Source organism: Cornus florida, unplaced genomic scaffold (assembly GCF_030987335.1).
Source record: "Cornus florida cultivar Cherokee Brave unplaced genomic scaffold, ASM3098733v1 CherokeeBrave_3.0.0_Hap2_Chr09, whole genome shotgun sequence".
In the NCBI taxonomy this organism is placed as follows: Eukaryota; Viridiplantae; Streptophyta; class Magnoliopsida; order Cornales; family Cornaceae; genus Cornus; species Cornus florida.
Window position 1 is genome coordinate 8,827,857 of NW_026775579.1, and position 22,154 is coordinate 8,850,010.

Consider the following 22,154-nt stretch of genomic DNA (forward strand, 5'->3'; position numbering starts at 1 on the left):
GTTGGGCTTTGGATTTATTCAATTTGGGTTAGAATTGAATTTTTTATGAATTTTACAAGTTGAAGGCAGCAAGCTAAAAAATCTGTTTTGCGGACCAAAAATTTGGGGCGATTTCATTTCGGTGGTAATTGGGATTTTCATTCCAATTGAGGTAGGGAATGTTTTAGGATTATTTGTGTGTTGTATTGTGTATTTACCATGATTATACAACATATATGTATGCCTTGTATCAAATCTAGAAAGGTAGTAATTTTTATTTCTTTGTATAAGATTTAAAATTTATGATGATGTATAACTTTGATTTGAATTGTAACATGCTAGGAAATTATGCTTAGATATGTTGGTTAACATATATTAAATTTGGATCATTTGATTAAGAATTACAACTTTTATTTAATATTTATCTTTAGTAAAAGTTTAATTCACATGGTTGTATCAAGCATTAAATCAAGTTGTAATGCGGTATTTAAATAGGCCTTGGCATGTTCTCTAACATAGATTAAATTGAGGGCATTTGGAATTGTTTAAAAATCTAGAGGAAATTAATTAATTAACTTGATTAATTTTTTTTTAAGTGTTTTAATCACTTAACTTGTCATTTGATGTTATATATATGATGACCATGACATGTCTTTCAATATATATTAAATTGAGGTTATTTGGATTAACTTGGAATTTAGAGAATTTAACTATTTATGTTTAATTAAATTATACTTTATTACTCCATGGATTTAATTGCATTTTGGAAGTTGTTTCTATATTTTAATCATGGATTTGGATTTGATGTATGATTACTTTTGAGTATTGGATAACATAGTTGTTACTTTTATATTCATGAGAATATGTTTTTCCTTATTGAATATATTGTTGCTATGTGTAAGGAATTGCACACTTTGTATTTGACATCTTACATGCCATAGTAGTTGTGAATTTTGAGCATGTATTGTATAAGTTTCCAAAATTTGGATTGTGCTTGGTAAATAGTTGATATCTTGTATATACATATTGATATATATACGTTGTTGCAAAATTTGTTGATTTTGGAAACTTGGGGATGTCGTTGTTTGGCTACGGCTAGGACTTGGTTCTAGTACGGGGTATTGTTCCTCTATATAGTCTAGTGCACACATAGGGAGGTTACCCATGGGCTAGTAACCCTAAAGTAACTATGTTGTCGGTCTGATCCGGCGTGACGTCCGAGTATCCACTTTGTTTGATTTCGTATTTCATTTCAAGTTGATAACTAGATGATATCGTAACTTGTTGTTCCTTATTTGATTTCCTATTTTGAGCTTAAGATGTAGCTTTGTGAAAGAATGCTTCATGCGTTGTATTGGAAGTTCCATTGTTGGTTAAATTGCATTGATATCATAATTTGTGTTTTGATGTTCAAATGTAGTTTAGGAATGACCTTATAGATTCATTTTGAACATAGACGTTAGGTGGCATGACCCACACTTGTTGTTTTCATATTTTGGATTTCAAGTTGAAGACTTTGAGAATCTATATCTTGTTGCCTTCTATAACATGTTTCCATGCTGTTTGAATTGCATGAACAATGTGATTATGATATAAATGATTTAGGTAGCTTAGGATGCTCCCTAAGTCTCATCTTGACATAGACATTAGGTGGCATGAGCCCCTTTAACATGTTTCACCATAAGGTGATAAAATTGTAAAATGATAGGTCGATGCATGCTCATCTCCTACGAGTAGCTTTATGTTACTCACCCCTACGATACTGGGGCATATTTCAGGTACAGGACTCAAGATTTGAAGATTCCATTGCTCCTTGGATGGCGTACTGTTTCTAAGTTTCTATTTTTTGCAAGTGTTAGCATAAGATGCCTCTTTGTATCCCTATTTGTTTAAACTTGTATTCGTTGATTTGTATATGTAAAGTGTACGTAAGTGCACTCTTTTCAATGTATTTAATATGTATGAGATGAGGCCAGAGGCCAATGACATGTATCTCGTTTTCTATGCACTTTTGTTTTCAAAGTTTATTATGAAAATATTAGAAAATGTTAAGTCATTGCTTCATAACTTTCGCATCGGGTGTTGGAATTTCATATCTTTTCTGCCCGGACTCAGAATCAGACGATTCTTGAGTCTAATTTTATTCATTTTTCATTGTCCTTCCAATGGTGTGCACGGTGGCACCCTTTTAAGTGAGAAATGACCATTTTGCCCTTAGTTCATCTCTTTTCGGGTTCGGCATTCTTGCTTTATTTACTTGGCTCATTTGAGTTTTGTGGCTTCATGGAGAGTCATTTTGGGGCCTTAGGGATGACGTACATCTCTTGAGGTCATTTGGCTTCTTTTGCTTCCGCATTTCGTGTCCGTTATCGGGTCAACTTCCAGTTCACCACTAACGCACCGGGTTGAGAAATCCGGGTCGTTACAAGTGGTATCAGAGCTCCTAGGTTTGAATACATTGGACGACGGGTTTTGGGTGCATATTATGCTTATGTTGCCATGCTCTATGTGTTTATATGCTTCATGATAACATATTTTGGTTTGATAACATGTTTGTGTGCTTACGTGCTATATGTGGTATGCCGTTTATTTAGCATGATTTAATTATTATGTAAAGAGCATGACATATGATGTATTCTAGATCAGATTTGTATATGCATAACTGTGTTGCATATTTGGCGTGACACGAGATTGGTCATTGAGGCTCGATTGTGGTTGATGGTGATTGTAGTCACGGTTGTATTGTAGTTTAGGTTGTTGTTGACCTAGAGTTGGTTTTGAGGTAGGTGGAGAGACACCTTTTGTTTAGGCTCTCGTGGGGTGAGGCATTAGGCACAACCGTAGTACTAGATTTGTTGATTTTAGGCCATGGTTAGGTTTTGGACCTTTTGGGATCCTTGGTTGTTTTGGAAGGTTCCTCTAAGATTGCAATTTTCGTGGGCGGGTACGTTATGGGTGGGTGCATGGCACTGTTATGCTACCGTACTGGCAAGCTACGAGTGCAGTTCGGATGGAATCAGCGTTGGGTTTTGTTCTGACAGGTGTAGTCCTTTTGATCGATAATGATGATGGTTGTTTTGGGGATCAGTCGTAGTGATTGATTTGGTTGTCTGATTCTATGGCTAGAGTTGCCATTTTCTTTGAGTTCTCCTTGCACGATAACACTTTTGGGGTCAAGTCGATTGATAGATGCTTCGGGTAGAGAGAGCATTGCATTGTTAGTGTCACTTGTAATGTCACCCTTAGATTCAAAGATAGATTGTAGGAGTCTTACCATTGTGGTAAAGGCTCACGTTTGTTTTAAGACAGGTTGTTATTGCATTGGTTATTGGAGTCAGTGTATGGCTAGGACTGGTCCTTCCTTTTTACCTAGGCACTCTAGGACACGATGTCCATAGGGTTCATTGTTGCGTCACTTTTGTTTTATGCAGTTTCATTTACTACCATGTTAGTAGTATGATTTATGATATTGTGATACATGAGTAGGTGGAGGTCTATCCACGTTTGCCTTCTTGTTGTGTGGCAATAGTATGCCTTTCTTATATGCTTTGAGATGTCATGTTGTTACTGCGCTTTAATGACATGCTTTTGTGTTTATGTGGAGACGTGCAACATGTGCTTTTGATTTTTATCTATGTAAGTAGATTTTCTTTCTGGTAGTTGCATTCCTAGTCATATGCATGACTTTCATGTTTGGTTTTCCCATTCGTTTCCCTTGGTCGCACGTAGTCTGTATGCGGGTTTCCACAATGGTTTTGTGCTGGTTCATGTTAGGGACTTCACAAGGAGTGAGTCTCTTCCCTCCGTTGCGTTGTGCACTGTTTTGGGGTTGGTTGGTCAATGAGGATCATCATTATTGTCTTGAGTTCTTGGTGAGGATTTGATAGATTTTGGTCGACTTACTTCCATGGGGGGGGGGGGGTGAAGTCGTTGTCTTTCATTTCAGAGATGGAGTCGTGGTATTGTCCTTTTTAGGACTGGTGGTCCCCTTTCTTTCGTGTCTTCCCTTGGGGAGTTCCTACCGGGGTTGTTGACGGTTGTGGTGCTCAAGTGAGTTGATTGGTGTGAGATCATTTTATGGAGACTTATGTCCATATCTTTGAGGATTGTTTGATTCGTGAGGTGAGCTCGATGCTCTTTTGAGAATGTCTTTTGGAGACTTATTCCAGTTTTGGAGGCCTGGATGTAGTTGACTCTTAGGAGGAGTTTTAGAGGATTGTTGTTGGATATGGCTTGCTTATGGAGTTTTCTCGTCCTAATTATGACTAGGCATGGCCTTGAGGAATCGTAGTTCCAGTGGTTGTTTATAGATGGATCGAAATTGGGGAATTTTGATTTAGCTTGGTATTGTCAAGTACGATTCTGAGAGACTTGTTCTATGACCTTGGTTGTCAAGATTTTGATGTGTGTGCCACTTCGTGGACTTGTATTTTGAGGATCTAGTTATCCGTGATAGGGATTTTGATCCGATGTTTAATTACGGTGAGTAGTCTTATAGTTGATCTATTTTAGGATGGTATCTGGGATTTTGGAGATGCTCTTTTGCTTGTCAGACTTTGGATTCGTAATTGATGTTATTGATAGTAGTGTTTTGAGATGTTAAAATTGTTGGTCTTTTTGTATTAAGGATTTAAGGCCTTAAGCGTAGCGGTACCTATGGCATTGTTGTCAGAGTTTTGGGATTGGCCAGGATGGTCCGGCCGGACATCTTTGGACCATATCTCAACTCTCACAAAATGCTGGTTTCCGTAGTGCTTTTGGTAATGATCATTTTTGACATTGAAGTCATTTGTATCGAGAGGTTTCATGGGTAGACCTAGTGGGGGCAGGTTATGAATTGGTGCCTTATACTGTCATGCTACCGTACAAGTTGTGTGCTGTGGGTGGGTGCTAGTTGCCGTCGATGCTACCTTACTGACGAGTAAGTGTGGGCAGACACTAGGAATTGTCATTGCTACCACACATTTGAGTACGTCGTGGGCGGGTTCTGGTCGCTATTCATACTGCCATGTCGTCTTTGTTTAGTACTTTGATTTGATTCATGGATATCTTGGAGTTCTGTTGGTGGTTGTTTTTGGTTCCTTATGATGGTTCGTCAGGAGGGATGCTTTCGATTGTTGTCTTTCGTTCCCTCGTCTGGCCTTAAGTTCTATGTGTGAGTTTTGACTTGTGGTGTGGCCATGTGATCACTTTTCTTTTGAGGGGTTGTCCTGTCGTGAGCACGTGGGTGCAAATGACATGGGGTTGTATGTTGTCTTCAGTTTTGGGATTGCTTTCGTAGCATGTTGTGAGGGATACTCAGGGATGTACTCCGTAGTTATCCTGGTTTCGCCTTTTTGTTTTGTTGGGGTTAGATTTCAGGGATGAAATCCCTTTAAGGTGGGAAGGTTGTAACGACCCGGTCATTTTTCTTCCTTTTCTTTTTCTCAGATTTTAGCGGATATTTTTTTTTCCGTTGTCTTTTCCTTTTTGGGTTCGGTTTTTCATCACTTGATGTCGTCTCGAGTGCTCTGGAATGATTTCCGAGACTCTTTTCCTTGGATTGACAACTTCCTTTGGGGATTGTGTCATTTCCATATTTTATTTTTCCGAACACTATTCACATTTTGTCTTTTTCTCGTTTATCTTTTTTCCTTGCACAACCTCACTTTTTGTGCTCGGATTTGATTCTGGTTTTGCATGAATTCATGATATTTGATTTCCAAGATAGTGGTATTATTACTTTTCTAGAAAAGCATGTTGATTGCTTACTTCTTTCATAAAGGGGCATTAATGAATACTTTACTGTAATTATTCTTAACTTGTAGGGTTTTAGTGTAATTAAATAAAGTAATTATTTTTCATCTTGGGGACCATTTTGCAATTAAATTTGGAAGATATTTTCAAAAATGACCTTTTTGCAATTTTTAAAAAGTGTGACAAGTGTCACACTCACATTGGTCCACTTGTTGACATTTGTGTGGAAACACTTTAATGCAATGGATGATGACATTTGGAGGGTGAGGATTCACCCACTTGTTGGCCTAGGATTGGTGCCCTTGTTGGCTAGGATGGTTGACAAGTGTAGGTGTGGGATTAAGTCTAGGAAGGAGCCATGGATTGGTGAGAAGTGTAGGTTCACAATTTAGTCTTGCAAATATCTTTGGGCCACTTTGGGATTATGGTTTTAAAGGAAGGTTTTTATGCAATTGACCATAGATGTGTGTGTTGACCATGGTGTAAGAGCACATAGTGAGTGGATGATTTCTGTTTCCTCCACTCACACTTAACCACATTATTTCATTCTCTTCCTTACAAGAAAACCCTAGCCTCCATGGATGGAGCTTGAAGCCCTAGGCATTGACCTTGATCTTTGAGGCCCTTCCACTTACTTTAGACCATAAAGCTTGGAATACTTTTTGTTCCCCTCATCTTCCTCTTCAAAACCCTTGAAGGATCTAGCCTAACTCCTAGTTTTGCTTTGGTATCTAGAGATTCAATTTGCTAGTGAGGTATTGATCTATTATTTTGAAGTATTTTTATGTCATTATTGAGTGTTTTACATGCATGGAAGAGAAGGACTTGTATTTTGCCCTTAAACTGTTTTAACTTGAAATTAATCTTGCCAAATTAAATATAGAATATGAAAATATACTAAATTATCTTTCATTTAGTTTTGGTTTCATGTAATTTGGATTTAAAATGAATTAGTTATGAATTTTTGAAGTTGCAAGCTAGTTGTTGGAAATTTGAAGCTTTTCCTTTTCGGTCTAGAAATGAATTTTTATATAGAGCTGTGGTGCTTTAATTGCCTTGAAATTTTTACTGGAACTTCCCCCATGGGTTTTACACTACTCAGAATGTTTTCACGATTTTAGAGCATTTCTAAATTTTTTTAAAAATCCGAAACTATCTGCAGTCCATATTCTTATTGCAGCTGGAAAACATATTTTTAGATAATTTATTTCACTAACCTTTTGACATTGGATCATGGATTAAATTTCTAGTTTTACACTCTCATATGTTTACTTCCAAAATAAATTAGGTTTGCCCAATTTGGATGTCAAATGAATTTTTCATGAATTTTCAAAGTTGGAAGCTATAGGCTGAAAATGTGTTTTCTGGGCAGAATTTGTTTCAAATGTGTGGGTCAAAACTGTTTCAATTGGGAAAATATTTTGTTAAACTAAATTGATATTATCAAATTACAGTGTTTAAGCTTTCATTAAGCTTTGGATTCATTCAATTTGGGTTAGAATTGAATTTTTTATGAATTTTACAAGTTGATGGTAGCATGCTGAAAAATCTGTTTTGCGGACCGAAAATTTGGGGCGATTTCATTTCGGTGGTAATTGGGATTTGCATTCCAATTGAGGTAGGGAATGTTTTAGGATTATTTGTGTATTGTATTGTGTGTTTCTCATGATTATACAACATATATGTATGCCTTGTATCAAATCTAGAAAGTTAGTAATTTTTATTTCTTTGTATAAGATTTAAAATTTATGATGATGTATAACTTTGATTTGAATTGTAACATACTAGGAAATTATGCTTAGATATGTTGGTTAACATATATTAAATTTGGATCATTTGATTAAGAATTACAACTTTTATTTAATATTTATCTTTAGTAAAAGTTTAATTCACATGGTTGTATCAAGTATTAAATCAAGTTGTAATATGGTATTGAAATATGCCTTGGCATGTTCTCTAACATAGATTAAATTGAGGGCATTTGGAATTGTTTAAAGATCTAGAGGAAATTAATTAATTAGCTTGATTAATTTTGTTTTAAGTGTTTTAATCACTTAACTTGTCATTTGATGTTATATATATGATGACCATGATATGTCTTTCAATATATATTAAATTGAGGTTATTTGGATTAACTTGAAATTTAGAGAATTTAACTATTTGTGTTTAATTAAATTCTACTTTATTACTCCATGGATTTAATTGCATTTTGGAAGTTGTTTCTATATTTAAATCATGGATTTGGTTTGATGTATGATTACTTTTGAGCATTGGATAACATAGTTGTTACTTTTATATTCATGAGAATATGTTTTTCCTTATTGAATATATTGTTGCTATGTGTAAGGAATTGCACACTTTGTATTCGACATCTTACATGCCATAGTAGTTGTGAATTTTGAGTATGTATTGTATAAGTTTCCAAAATTTGGATTGTGCTTGGTAAATAGTTGATATCTTGTATATACATGTTGATATATAACGTTGTTGCAAAATTTGTTGATTTTGGAAACTTGGGGATGTCGTTGTTTGGCTACGGCTAGGACTTGGTTCTAGTACGAGGGATTGTCCCTCTATATAGTCTAGTGTGCATATAGGGAGGTTACCCATGGGGTAGTAACCCTAAAGTAGCTATGTTGTCGGTCTAATCCGGCGTGACGTCCGAGTATCCACTTTGTTTGATTTCGTATTTCATTTCAAGTTGATAACTACATGATATCATAACTTGTTGTTCCTTATTTGATTTCCTATTTTGAGTTTAAGATGTAGCTTTGTGAGAGCATGCTTCATGCGTTGTATTGGAAGTTCCATTGTTGGTTAAATTGCATCGATATCATAATTTGTGTTTTCATGTTCAAATGTAGTTTAGGAATGACCTTATAGATTCATTTTGAACATAGACGTTTGGTGGCATAACCCACACTTGTTGTTTTCGTATTTTGGATTTCAAGTTGAAGACTTTGAGAATCTATATCTTGTTGCCTTGTATAACATGTTTCCATATTGTTTAAATTGCATGAACAATGTGATTATGATAGAAATGATCTAGGTAGCTTAGGATGCTCCCTGGTCTAATCTTGACATAGACGTTAGGTGGCATGAGCCCTTTTAACATGTTTCACCATAAGGTGATAAAATTGTAAAATGCTAGGTCGATGCATGCTCCTCTCCTACGACTAGCTTTATGTTACTCACCCCTACGATACTGGGGCATATTTCAGGTACAGGACTCAAGATTTGAAGATTCCATTGCTCCTTGGATGGCTTACTGTTTCTAAGTTTCTAATTTATGCAAGTGTTAGCATAAGATGCCTCTTTGTAGCCCTATTTGTTTAAACTTGTATTCCTTGATTTGTATATGTAAAGTGTACGTAAGTGCACTCTTTTCAATGTATTTAACATGTATGAGATGAGGCGGGAGGCCAATGACATGTATCTCGTTTTCTATGCACTTTCGTTTTGAAAGTTTATTATGAAAATATTAGAAAATGTTAAGTCATTGCTTCATAACTTTCGCATTGGGTGTTGGAATTTCATATCTTTTCTGCCCAGACTCAGAATCAGACGATTCTTGACTCTAATTTTATTCATTTTTCGTTGTCCTTCCAATGGTGTGCATGGTGGGACCCTTTTAAGTGAGAAATGACCATTTTGCTTTTAGTTCATCTCTTTTCGGGTTAGGCATTATTGCTTCATTTGCTTGGCTCATTTGAGTTCCGTGGCTTCATGGAGAGTCATTTTGGGGCCTTAGGGATGACGCACATCTCTTGAGGTCATTTGGCTTTTTTCGCTTCCGCATTTCGTGTCCGTTATCGGGTCAACTTCAGGTTCATCACTAACACACCAAGTTGAGAAATTCGGGTCGTTACATGAGTTTTATCTAAGTGCCATCTTTTTAGGACCATAGTTATTTACAAGTTTGGGGGGGTTATACCACCCACTTTGGATATTTGTATCCCGGCCATTCTTTGCCTTAGTTGCACTGGTATACTCTTTCTTTTTGTTCTCTTTGCACATTGAGGACATTTTACCGTTTAAGTTTGAGGGTAATGGGTGTTAATTGCAGTATTTTCTTTCAATTCAAAATTTTAAGCATGACTTGCGTATTTGAGGGATTTTCTATGATTGGTCCATAACTAGCTGTGATTTTGATCTTTTGAGGACTATATTGCTTAAAATTTAAAAATTCCTTGACTCGAGAGTCCAATACTCCTTGTATGCCTTATGGATGCCATTTAGGAGTAAATTTTTTGAAAGATTGATATCATGCTTGCACTTGTGGTCCACATCATCTTGATTTTGTGATTGTTTTGAGATTCACTCTAGGATTCTGCACTAGCATAGGTGCGCACTAGCATTCATTTGTGGGGTACATACTTTGTTGATTATTGAATTGGTTATATCCTAATTGGGCTAGTAGTGCATTGAAAGCTTTTATTTTGATAAAGGTGGATAACATATCCTTTTCATTGATTAGCCGGGATTCTAGCCTCATTAAGCACTGAATTTCTCACACCAAAAGGTGGAGGGCCCAAACTCTAGGTTAATAATTCAACTTGCCTTACAAAAAAAAAAAAAAAAAAGGAAGTTGCAAAGGCAATAAAAAAAAGTGAGGACTTCTCCCAAAAAGTGAGAAGTGGAAAATGATTAGATGGAGGTTGTTTTGATTTGTAGTCTAGTTAATTTGAGCTTGTAAGTCCTTAGGGGTGTTTGAACACTTAATGCCCTAAAGCTGTCTGGTTTGGGAGTCATTAACCTAACGCTGGACCTCATGGATCGCTAGAAAGCTTAATAGATGAACACATTGCACCATGCTTCCATCTTTGATCATTAGGATTAAAAATAAAAAATCGAGTGAAAAGAATAAGCGTACCTAGATCAATAAAGCTTTAATAAAAGGTCCACTCTTTGTCTTGATGATCGATACTAGATTTGTGTGCTAGTTTGAGGGTAAGGATGTGATTATTTCTTTAGTTGGCTTAGATAGCAACATATTTGATGCCGGTCCACTCAAAAAGGATTCTAGTGTTGTTTTGATTTGCATGATCATTTTCTTGATGTGTGGAGGACCATACTTGCTTGGTTGATGTTGAGATTTTGGGAGATTGCATGGAAATGGTTGAAAAATTACATACTTGAGGTAGTTTTCTCCCAATGCTTGTTTACAATATTGGTGCCTTTTTTGTGAGAATGAGCTTAATGTTTATGTGTATCATTTCTAGAAACCCTCACGAGACTTCACTTATCCACTAAGGGTAACCTAAGGGTTTAAAAGGCTTGTTGCATATGCTAAATGCAATAGTGTTCCCTACGAAAGTGGCGTTATCCATTTATTGCTTTTTAGTTCATAGTTGTATAGTCGTTCATTTGATTCCTTTACTTTGTAGTTCATTGCTAGGGACTAGCAATATTTAAGTTTGGGTGTGTGATGAACGCTGAAAAGTGCGCAATTAAACCCCTTAAGCTTAGGTATTCTAGGACCTTTATCTATCTTACTTTCCCGTCTTAGACTAATTTCATGTTATTACCCTTTTTAGGTACTTATCCCAAAAATAAGTTAATTCAGCCAAATAAGAGCTTAAAAGAAGCAATCCCTAGCTGAATGGAAGAAAGGAGTAGAGTGGAAGCAAAATAAAGTAAAGTGTGGAAATCAACATGTTCAATCGATCTCAACATTCCTTCAATCGATCAGAGCAACATCGATCTGGACACTTCAAGATGGATCCAAGCCTTTGTCCTTATCCAAAAGATTCCACCATGTTCGATCGATCCAACATTTCTCAGATCGTTCAAAAATATTCAATTTTATCCACACCTACCACCCCACCTACCACTCTTGTCTATTTCCCAAAATATCTCAGAGATTTGTCTTTATTCAAAAAGGCGCCGCCAAGGATGGATCGATCTCTGCAGCATTCGATGGATCTCACCATTGTTTGATCGATCTCAACATAGTTCGATCGATCGAACCCTCTCAAGTGCGAATTAAATCAAATTCCAACTCATTAAAAGTTGTCTCATAGTGCAATCATTAGAGGAGCCCTTGTGCACGAGTCCAAACCATTGGGTGTGACACTTGAGCTACCTATATAAAGATTTGAGCTACTTTTTACACATATAATTAGAAACATTCTTAGAGAGAACGAAAGGAGAGGAGGAGAGGCTAGAGACATATTCTTGGGAGTTCTTCCATTCTTCTAAGGTTCCATCAAGAAGGAGGTCATTCCTACCATGGAGATAGCCCTTGAGGGTTGGATGACTACTTCAATGAGTGGCTAAACATCTTCTTGGGGCTAGAGTTAGCCCTAAACATGCCTTCTAGACTCTAATGCTTTTTATTTTGAGGGGATTTGTGTTGTAATCTTGTCTTGACACTTATTTTATATATGAATCTTGTTTATTCAATAATTTGTGTGGTTTATTACTTCTAATTGATCATTTCATTTTGTCTATATGTCTATGTATGCTAGAATAGATGTTCATGTGTTTATCTCTAGTTTTTGTGTTATTGATGCATATCTATGTGTGTTAATGCTATGGATCTAGAGATTGTCAAGGCATAGTGCTTAATAGAATACTATTGTGGTTTATTTGATGGTTCATACTCATGTCTTGATGGATTGTGCTCTCCCTTAGTTTATTTAGTTTAATTTTCATGCCCTTAGCTTAGCTGTAGTGTAGTTGCCTTAGTTGTTAGATGGGAGGACAATCCATGCTTGTTGTTTGATGTCCCTTGCTTATGAATGCAAGTAGTATTATTCTCTAACCATGTGATATGTTTGGATTGTGAGCTTAAAGGAAGGATTAATGGTGTAGTTTGATGTATTGTGCTATTTACTAGGTTGCTCAAACAATATATGCTTAATTGGTTATCCATGCTTGTTGAAATAATTAATCACACTCTCAAATTGCAACACATGTTTCCCCTCATTAATTATACATTGAATAGCTAGAATGGTGATGTTTAGTGGTGACCTCTAGACCCCAAGACCTCATTCTCTTGTTTTCTCTAAATTTCATTTAAATTGCTTATTTTAGATTGAACTTGATTAGTTTATTTTGTAGTCTAATCAACCAAACACACCACCTTTTGATCACTCGACCTACTAACCCTATACATTATTTCCATTGCAAGCACGCCTATAATCCCTTGGGACGATCTCTACTCACCCTAGCTATACTTTTAGTTAGAGGTAGTAATGGCTTTTATAAATTTATAACTTGGCCACATTGCACACTTACACTCGTAGTGCACATTTTTAGACGTTGGTACGGTGACACACCAATGATAGTGCCTAGAGGCCGCCTACACTTACTAGTCAGTAAGGTAGCATCGACGGCAACTAGAACTCGCCCACAACACACAACTTTGTACGGTATCATAACAGTATAAAGCACTAGTTCATAACCTACCCCCCACTAGGTTTACCCATGAAACATCTTGATATAAATGACATCAATGTCACAAAATGATCATAGCCAAGAGCAATGTGGGAACCAGGCATCTGTGAGAGTTGGAATATGGTCCAAAGACGTTCTAAACCATCCAGGCCAATCCCAAACTCTGACAATAATGTCATAGGCACCATTATGCTTAAGGCCCCAAATCCTCAATACAGTAAAACTGACATCTCAAACGTCTCAAAATACTCCTATTAATAACATCAATTAAGAATCCAAAGCCTGAAAAGCAAATCAAAACCTCCAGAAATCAAAACGAACCTCACTACAAGACATTTTATCGAAAGTCCTTCATATCTCCCTGAAACAGATCAACTACATAACCACACCATAGTCAAACATCAGATCCACATCCCTATCATGGATAACTAAATCCTCGAAATACAAGTCCACCAAGCGGCACACACATCAAAATCCTGACAACCAAGGTCATAAAATGAATCTCTCAAAACCGTGCTTGGCATCACTAAGCTAAATCAAAATTCTTCAATTTCCATCGATCCATAAACAACCACTTGAACTACAATTCCTTAATACCATGCCTAGTCATAACTAAGACGAGAAAACTCCACAAATAAGCCATATCCAAAATTCCTCCTAAGAGTCAACCATGTCTAGGTCGCCAAAACTGAAACAAGTATCCAAAATACATTCTCAAAAGAGCATCAAGCTCACCTCACGAATCAAACAAATCCTCAATGATATGGATATAAGTCCCCATAAAACGACCTCACATCAATCCACTCACTCTGAGCACCACAACTCCATCGACAACCACGGCAAAAACTCCATAAGGGAAGACACGAAAGAAAGTGAACCGCCAGTCCTAAGAAGGACAACACCATGATTTTGTCTCTGAAACAAAAGACAACAAGGTTAAAGACTTCGCCCCCTATATGGGAGCAAGTTGACCAAAATCAACCAAATCCTCACCAAGGACTCAAGACAACAATGGTGATCCTCACAGACCAACCAACCTCAAAGCTGTGCCCAACGCAACAAAGAGAAGAGACTCACTCCTTATGAAGTCCCTTACTTGAACCAAGAAAAGAAGGGAAACCCTGTTCTCCCACAAATGTCAACACGACAAAAATAAAAAGGGAACAAAAAAGGAAAACCAAATATGGAAGTCATGCATATGACAAGGAATGCAACTACCAAATAAGTAAATCTACTCACATAGATAAAATCAAGGGTACATGTTGCACGTCTCCACGTAAGCACAAAATCATGTCATTAAAACACAATAACAACATGACATCTCTAAGCATATAAAGAAAGCATGCTAATGCCAAACAACAAGAAAGCAATGTGGACATACTTCCACCTACTCATGCATCGCAATATCATAAATCATACTACTAACATGGTAGTAAACAAAATTGTAGAGGATAAAAATGATACAATAATGAACCCTATGGATATCGTGTCCTAGAGTGTCTAGTTGAAAGGAAAGACCAGTCCTAGCCATAAACTAACTCCAAAAACCAATGCCACAACAACTTGTCTCAAAACAAATGTGAGCCCTTACCACAATGGAAACACTCTAACAGTCCATCTCCGAATCTAAAGGTGACACTAACAGTGCAATGCTCTCCCTACCCGAAACATCAATCAATTGACTTGATCCCAAAAGTGTCATCACGCGTGGAGAACTCAAAGAAAAGGACAACTATAGCCATATCAACAACTATCAAATCAATCATTACGACTAATCTCCAAAATAACCATTATCATCGTCGATCAAAAGGACAACACCTATCAAAACAAAACCAACATTGATTCCATCCGAACTACACTTGTAGCTAGCCAGTATGGTAGCATGACAGTGCCATGCACCCCCCCATAAACGTACTCGCCCACAAAAATTACAATCCCAGAGGAATCATCTAGAATAACCAAGGATCTAAGAGGTCCATAACCTCAGCATGGCCCAAAACCAACAAATCCAGCACTATGGTAATGCCAAATGACTCACCTCATGAGAGTCTAAACAAAAGGTGACTCACCACCTACCTCAAAAGCAATGCTAGGTCGACAACAACCTACACTACCACGAAACTGTGACTACAATCACCATTAACTTCAACTCGTGCCTCAATAACTAATCCCATGTCATGCCAAATATACAACATAGTTATGCATATACAAATCTAATCTAGCATACATCATATGTCATGCTCTTTACATTAGAATAAAATCATGCTAAACAAACAGCTTGCCACATATAGCACATAAGTACATAAACAAGTTATCAAACCAAAACATGTTATCATGAAGTATATAAACACATAGAGCATGGCAACATAAGCATGATATGCACCTAAAACCCATCGTCTAAGGTATTCAAACCTAGGAGCTCTGATACCACCTATGACGAACCTGGATTTTTTAACCCAGTGTGTCCTGTAATGACCCGAAGCGGATCCAAAATGCGAAAGCAAAACAAAAACAAGTCCTTAGAGATGCACGTCATCCCTAAGACACAAGAATGGCCCTTCAAGGAGTTTCAAGGCTCAATGGAAGCAAAATGAAGGCAAGGGTATCAAAACCCTACCAAAAGAAGGACCAAGGGTAAAATGGTTATTTTACCCTAAGAGTAAGGAATTTGACTTCCAAAAAGTCAAATGAGATTAAAAACATCCAAAAACATCCTTTGATAACTTCACATGAAGTCCCAAGGCCAAAGGAAGTGAAATCCCAAATGAACCCTATCCCGGTTCAAACCAAAGCTGACACCCTTTCACTAAAATAAGGATATCTTGAGGTACAAATAGAATTTGAAGCTCTAATTAGTACCATTGGAAATCTTATTTTGACGCGGTCAATTTAGACTCAAGAACGGACCAATTTGGAGTTAAAACAAAGGAGATACAATAACTTGAAGTCAGAGGTGCAATGATGAACCAAGACACACACACACCCATGAACAGTACGGACGAGTGCTCGTCCAAGGGCGACGAGCACTCATAGATGAGCATGCCTAAGGCAAAAACCCACTGCCCTATTTACGAGCACTCTTCCCCCATGGACGAGCGCTCGTCCTACAGACAAGCTTAGTAGCTTTTTAAGTTTGAAATGTGATTTTGAGGACTTTTTAGGCCTTTTTGAAAAAAAGACAAAGAAGAAACCCCCCCCCCCCCCCCCCCCCCCAAAAAAAAAAAAATCATGTTTTCTACCCGACCATGTGATTAATGAGAATCACACATTGAAGATTGAACATTTTATATGCCATTGTAAAAGTGTAACCCTAGGACATGTGGTGTGTGGTTTCAACTCTATTTGTGCATGGAAGATGGTTTCATGCAATATTTATTTGAGTATAAGTTTTATGCTTATTGTTGATTTTGGAAAGACTTGGGGAATTATTCATTTGATGGCTAAAGTAAGGCTTTAGTGTTGGAGATACGAGTTCTCCCCATATAGTGCACACTAGGTTGTTCTTAGTAGGCTAGTAACCAAAAATCACTAACGTCTTGGTTAAATTCCAGGATTCCATGTCCAAGATATTCCACTACTTGATTTCGCATTCAATTCTAAGTTGTTAATCGTTGATTACTTGTAGCTTGTGATTTGGTGCATGAGGTTTCAATTTTGTATAGTATACTTGTGCATTGTATACTTGTATATTGTGGTTTTCATTTCAATCGCTTGATGTAGCTTGAGAAGATCCCTTAGTTCACTTTGTAACTGAGACGTTATGCGGAATGATCCCTTAAATTAATCTAATTTGAACTTGCATGACACTTGAAACCATAGGGTATACGCATGCACTTCTTCTTACGAATAACTTGTTTACACACCCTAGTTGTTTGGGATATTTTTTAGGTAAGGAGGCCTTCTTTTGGGATACACAACGTCCCTAGGTTGGCTTAGTAGCTTTGGATACCCTTTTGTGTAACTTCACATGCATGTAAGTGTTATCATGCTTTGTTTTGCTTTTGAAGTTGTAAGGCATAGCTTGGTTTTGCTATGTCATTTTCATTTCGGAATATTTAAAGTGTGCCTATGTACACTATTTGGAACTCTTTGTATATGTATAACTTTAGGCCAAGGGCCAAACATCTTAATTTTATGCAATGATTACTTTTAGTTTCAAGTATATTTTCATTTTTGCAAAGTATGCACATAAGGGCTGATGAGTGCTGAATATTGCATATTCGAGCCCCTAAATATACATATGTTAAGACCTAAAGTGATACTTCTATCCATTGTTAGATTGATTTCTGTGTATTTCATGTTTTTAGGTACTTTCCCAAAGAAATAGTTAAAACTGAGCTTTTATGATGAAAAGAATGATAAAAAATTTTACCTAGTCATTGCCGGTCATTCAAAGCAAGCTGAGAGTCAAAATGGTGAATTTTAGGGAGTTTCAAGTTCAGAAGCTTGAGCCTCAGTTCTATGGCTCGAGCTCCGTAGAAAAAGACAAGAAATTCCAAAGGCAAGAAAGCTCAAGCCCTGACCCTCAGAGCTCAAGCCTAACTATAGGGTGCTCAAGCCTTTGCCTAAGAGCTTGAGTATATGATGCGTTGAAATTTGAAGAGTTGATCCAAGTCCCAAGACCTTGTGCCAGACCTCAAGGGATCGAGCACTAACACCTAGAGCACCATGAATGAGGTATTGAGCACCATCAATAAAAAGACATTTCGGACAAATTTTGCTCCCAGAGCTCAAGTCTAACCTTCAAAGCTCGAGCCCAACTCAGAAAGCTCGAGCACAACCACTCAGGGCTCAAGCATTGCTGAAAACTCTGGACCTACTTCACTATTTTAGGCATAACTTTTGGTACGAAACTCCAAATTGAGCAAACTTAATGGGTTCAGAAAGAAGACTCAAAGGCTGATGTTTTTGTCTCTAATAGGTATCTTAAGATTTGCGCTCTAAATATATCAAAATCATGTTACAACATTAAAACAAGTTGCTGATAGGTTAAGCTCGAGCGCTAACTCCAGAGCTCGAGCTCTAACATCCTGAAGGTTAAAAATACATACAGGAATTATATAATTTGACTCCTCTTTGTTTTCTTGTGGGCCCTATTGTTCCCAAAGCTGTAAAACCAATCCAAAGGGGATTGGGACTTGTTCTCCACTATAAAAGAAGAGGAGAAGACACATTAAGGGATTCATCCATAAAAATCTATCTCATATCTCTCTCTCACGGCAGCCTTTAGGGTTTTATAGAAGAAGATCCAAAAGGAGTTTTGGCGGTCCATGGTGATGAAGACCACAACAACATAAATGATATCTTGCGTTGACATGAGTAGCTAATTCCTCTCTTAGGGCATTGATGTTGCCCGAATCCAAATACTATGGTTTGATTGTTCTATACTTTAGGAATTTAATATATTATATATTTTGATTGCATGATTATGGGCAGTTGACTTAATTAAATTGGTTTTTAATGATTACATAGTTTTTAAATGATTAATACTTTATCTTAGATTGAATTGTTCTTAAATTATATTCAACCCATTCTTATTAGACGATATTTGGTGGAGGCCTATCGGACATAAGAATGGAGATCATGCAATGGTGTTCAAATGTTTTTCATGAATGAATGTTTTCATAGTCTATGCATAGGGAAGATGAGTTATACTGTAAAATTAGTTAGAAGTAGGTAGGTAGATAATTCGTGCCAACCGAAGATAGGTTATAGTTAATTGAAATTTATTGAACATCTTTCTTTAAATCTGAATTAAACAAATGTTATTGAGTTTAATTCCATATGATACATAATTATTGAAATCCTAAGGTTGAACAGTTGACCATAGGATGAGGTTTGTGGTGAAGTCAATCCTTAAGTATTTCTTCTTTTGATCTCAATCCCTTTATTTTATTTATTTTCTGTTTATGTTATTGCACCACAACAAATCAAATCCTCTTTCTAAATTAAAATAATGATTAATTGAAGACTCGATAAACCACCACAGTCCTTGAGATTCGACACCCTCAACATAGCCCTATCGTACAATGATTCGTTCTATTGCGAGTGGTATTTTATTATTGATAAATAAAAAACACATATCAATTTTTGGAGCCGTTGTCGGGGACTATGTCATAGATTTGTTAAGTTCGAGATTAATTCTAGTTTAATTTATAGTTTTAGGACTTTCTGATATCTCACCTTATTTCTTTTTATTTTCAAGTACAGGAATCAAGGAGAAATGGCGACGAAGCTTAAGGAAAAGAAGATACGGTTTTAAAACCTTTTGTTAGTTCTTTTCAATTTATTTCTTTGCTTGAAATTTTTCGTTTTACTTGTTACTATTGAACTGAGCCTAAACTGTTAGGAGAATTCTCTAAATCAGACATGGCTAATAATGGTGATAATCCAAATGGGGCATATGTGCCACAAGCTCCTGTTTCTCTACCACAACCACAATTGAGGGATCACTTCATTCCCACCTCATATACATCCCTCTTGTTACTTTCAATTTTCATAATCTGATGCAACCCACTTTGAGATCAAGCCAGCTATGATTCAGATGCTTCCAACTTTTCATGGGTTTGCTACTGAAGATCCCTATAAGCACAAAGATGAATTTCTAGAATTGTGTTCAACTACCAAGTTGTCCACTCTTTCTGATGATGCTTTTAAGACGAGACTCTTCCAATTTTCTCTCAAGGACAAAGCTAGAACTTGGTTGCACTCCCTACCTCATAATTCCATAAGCACATGAAGCAAGTTGTAATAAGAGTTCTTGAAGAAGTACTACACTGTGGGTAAAACCACACAAATGAGAAGAGAGATCATGGCATTCTCCCGAATTCCGGATGAAAAACTTTATGATACTTGGGAGAGATATAATGATCTTCTGAGAAAGTGTTCACGCCATGATATTGCTAAATGGCATTCGGTGAAAATCTTCTATGATGGATTAGCTGATCCACATTAGAACATAGTAGATGCTTCTAGTAGTGGTGGTTTCCTTCATAAGAGTCTAGATGATGCTTGGGAACTGTTTGAGGCCCTAAGTGAAAAATGTATACAATATGCTTCTTCCTTTTGATCTAGGTCCATTCCTAGTATCCTTTACATTGATAGTTTGTATGAAGCAGAAAAATATAGAAAGGTTGCCACTCAAATGGTTGTGCTGAATCAAAAGTTTGACCAAATATTGTCAGCTGTCAGTGTTCTTAGTTCATCTCAGCACTCTTCTTTGCCAAAGGAGGTGTGTTCTGTCTATGCTAGTCCATCCCATTATACTAACATTTGTCCTCTTATGGTCAATCTTTTGAAAATTCACAAGCACAAACTAATTCTGCGTTCTCCAGTTCGGGTTATAATCCAAATTCCAATACATATAACCTTGGCTGGAGAGATCATTCCAATATATCAAGGCAGAATCAAAGCCAAGGCAATATCGTTCCCCAATCTCAGGGACAATACCACAATTCATCCAATCCTTTGCTAAATAATTCTTTCAATCAATCTTCCATCTACTGTCCTCCTTAATTTAGGAACCAAGCTAATCCAGATCCTCCTCCTCCTAGGTACTCATCTGAGTTTGAAGAAAAAGTCTTGGTTGCAATTAGCAAGTTTAAGTCCACCACTCAATTGTTGTATTCCCATTCTCAATCTATAACCAAGCTAGACACTCAATTTGGGCAGATAGAAACTCGGGTGGGGCAAATAGAAGTTCATGTAGGGCAAATAGCAACTCAAGTTGGGCAAATAGTTAAAGTGTTGAGTCAAAGAGAGGAAGGAAAGTTACCTAGTCATCCAGTGGCCAACCCGAAAAGGCAAACTTACATGATTAATGACACTAATCCTTCAAGTAGTCATTATGAGCAAGTTCAAGCCATCACCACTTTAAGGAGTGGAAAAATCATTGATAATCAAGTTGAGGAAAAAAAAGTAGAAAAAGAGAGGTGTAGGATTCCTATCCATCCTATTATTCCAATTCTACATCCCACAGATGTTCCCTCACATTCTAATCCACCAAGCTCTAAAGGAGTTAAAGGTAAAGTCACTTCTTCATCTACTCCCAACCTTGAGAAAACTTATGAGCCAAGAGCGTCTTTTTCTTAACGTCTCAAGGGAACCTCTTACTTTGGTAAGCAAGGAGAGAAAATCCAAAACATGATGGATGTCTTCAAACAGGTAAAAGTCAATATTCCTCTCCTAGATGCTATTAATCAAATCCCTGCCGATGCTAAATTTCTGAAAGACTTGTCCACTCAAAAAAGAAAATTAAAAAGCTAAGTCTCTAAAAAAATCTATCTCATTGAGCAAGTCAGTGCAATTATTCAGTATAACACTCCTCTTAATTTCAAAGATCCTGGTGCTCCTACCATATCTTGCATCATTGGAAACAATGTGATAGATCGAGCCCTTCTTGATCTTGGAGTGAGTGTTAATCTTCTTCTTTACTCAGTGTATAAGCAATTAGGTTTGGTAGAGCTTAAACCCACGTCAATGGTGTTATAACTTGCTGATCGATCTATAAAGAAACAACGTGGGTTAATTGAAGATGTTCTCATTAAAGTGGACAAGTTTTATTTTCCGGTTGACTTTCTTGTTTTGGATACATAACTTGTCTATGATCCTAATAGATATATTCCTGTAATCCTTGGTCGTCCATTCTTGGCTACAACAAATGCTAACATTAATTGTAGGATTGGGGATATGGATATTTCTTTTGGGAACTTAAAGCTCAAATTAAACATCTTCAATGCCACTCCATATTCCTCAGAGAAAGATGAGTGCTTCTTTATTGATATCATGGATAAGGATTCAGTCAGCATCTTTCCAACAAAAGATCCTCCTGCTTTGATTTCGAGTCTTCCTTGTCCTTCTTGTGAGTCCTCTTACAAACTTGAGTCTAAGCCACCACCGGATAAGCTTGAGTATTCTTTCTTGGGTCTTGATGGAACCACACTGGTTCCTCTTATTTCAAATTTCATAATCACTCATAGGCCTGGTTTTGGGATGAGGGAGGCAGTTGAGTTGTTGGATACAGGTTATAGAGTGGCCTA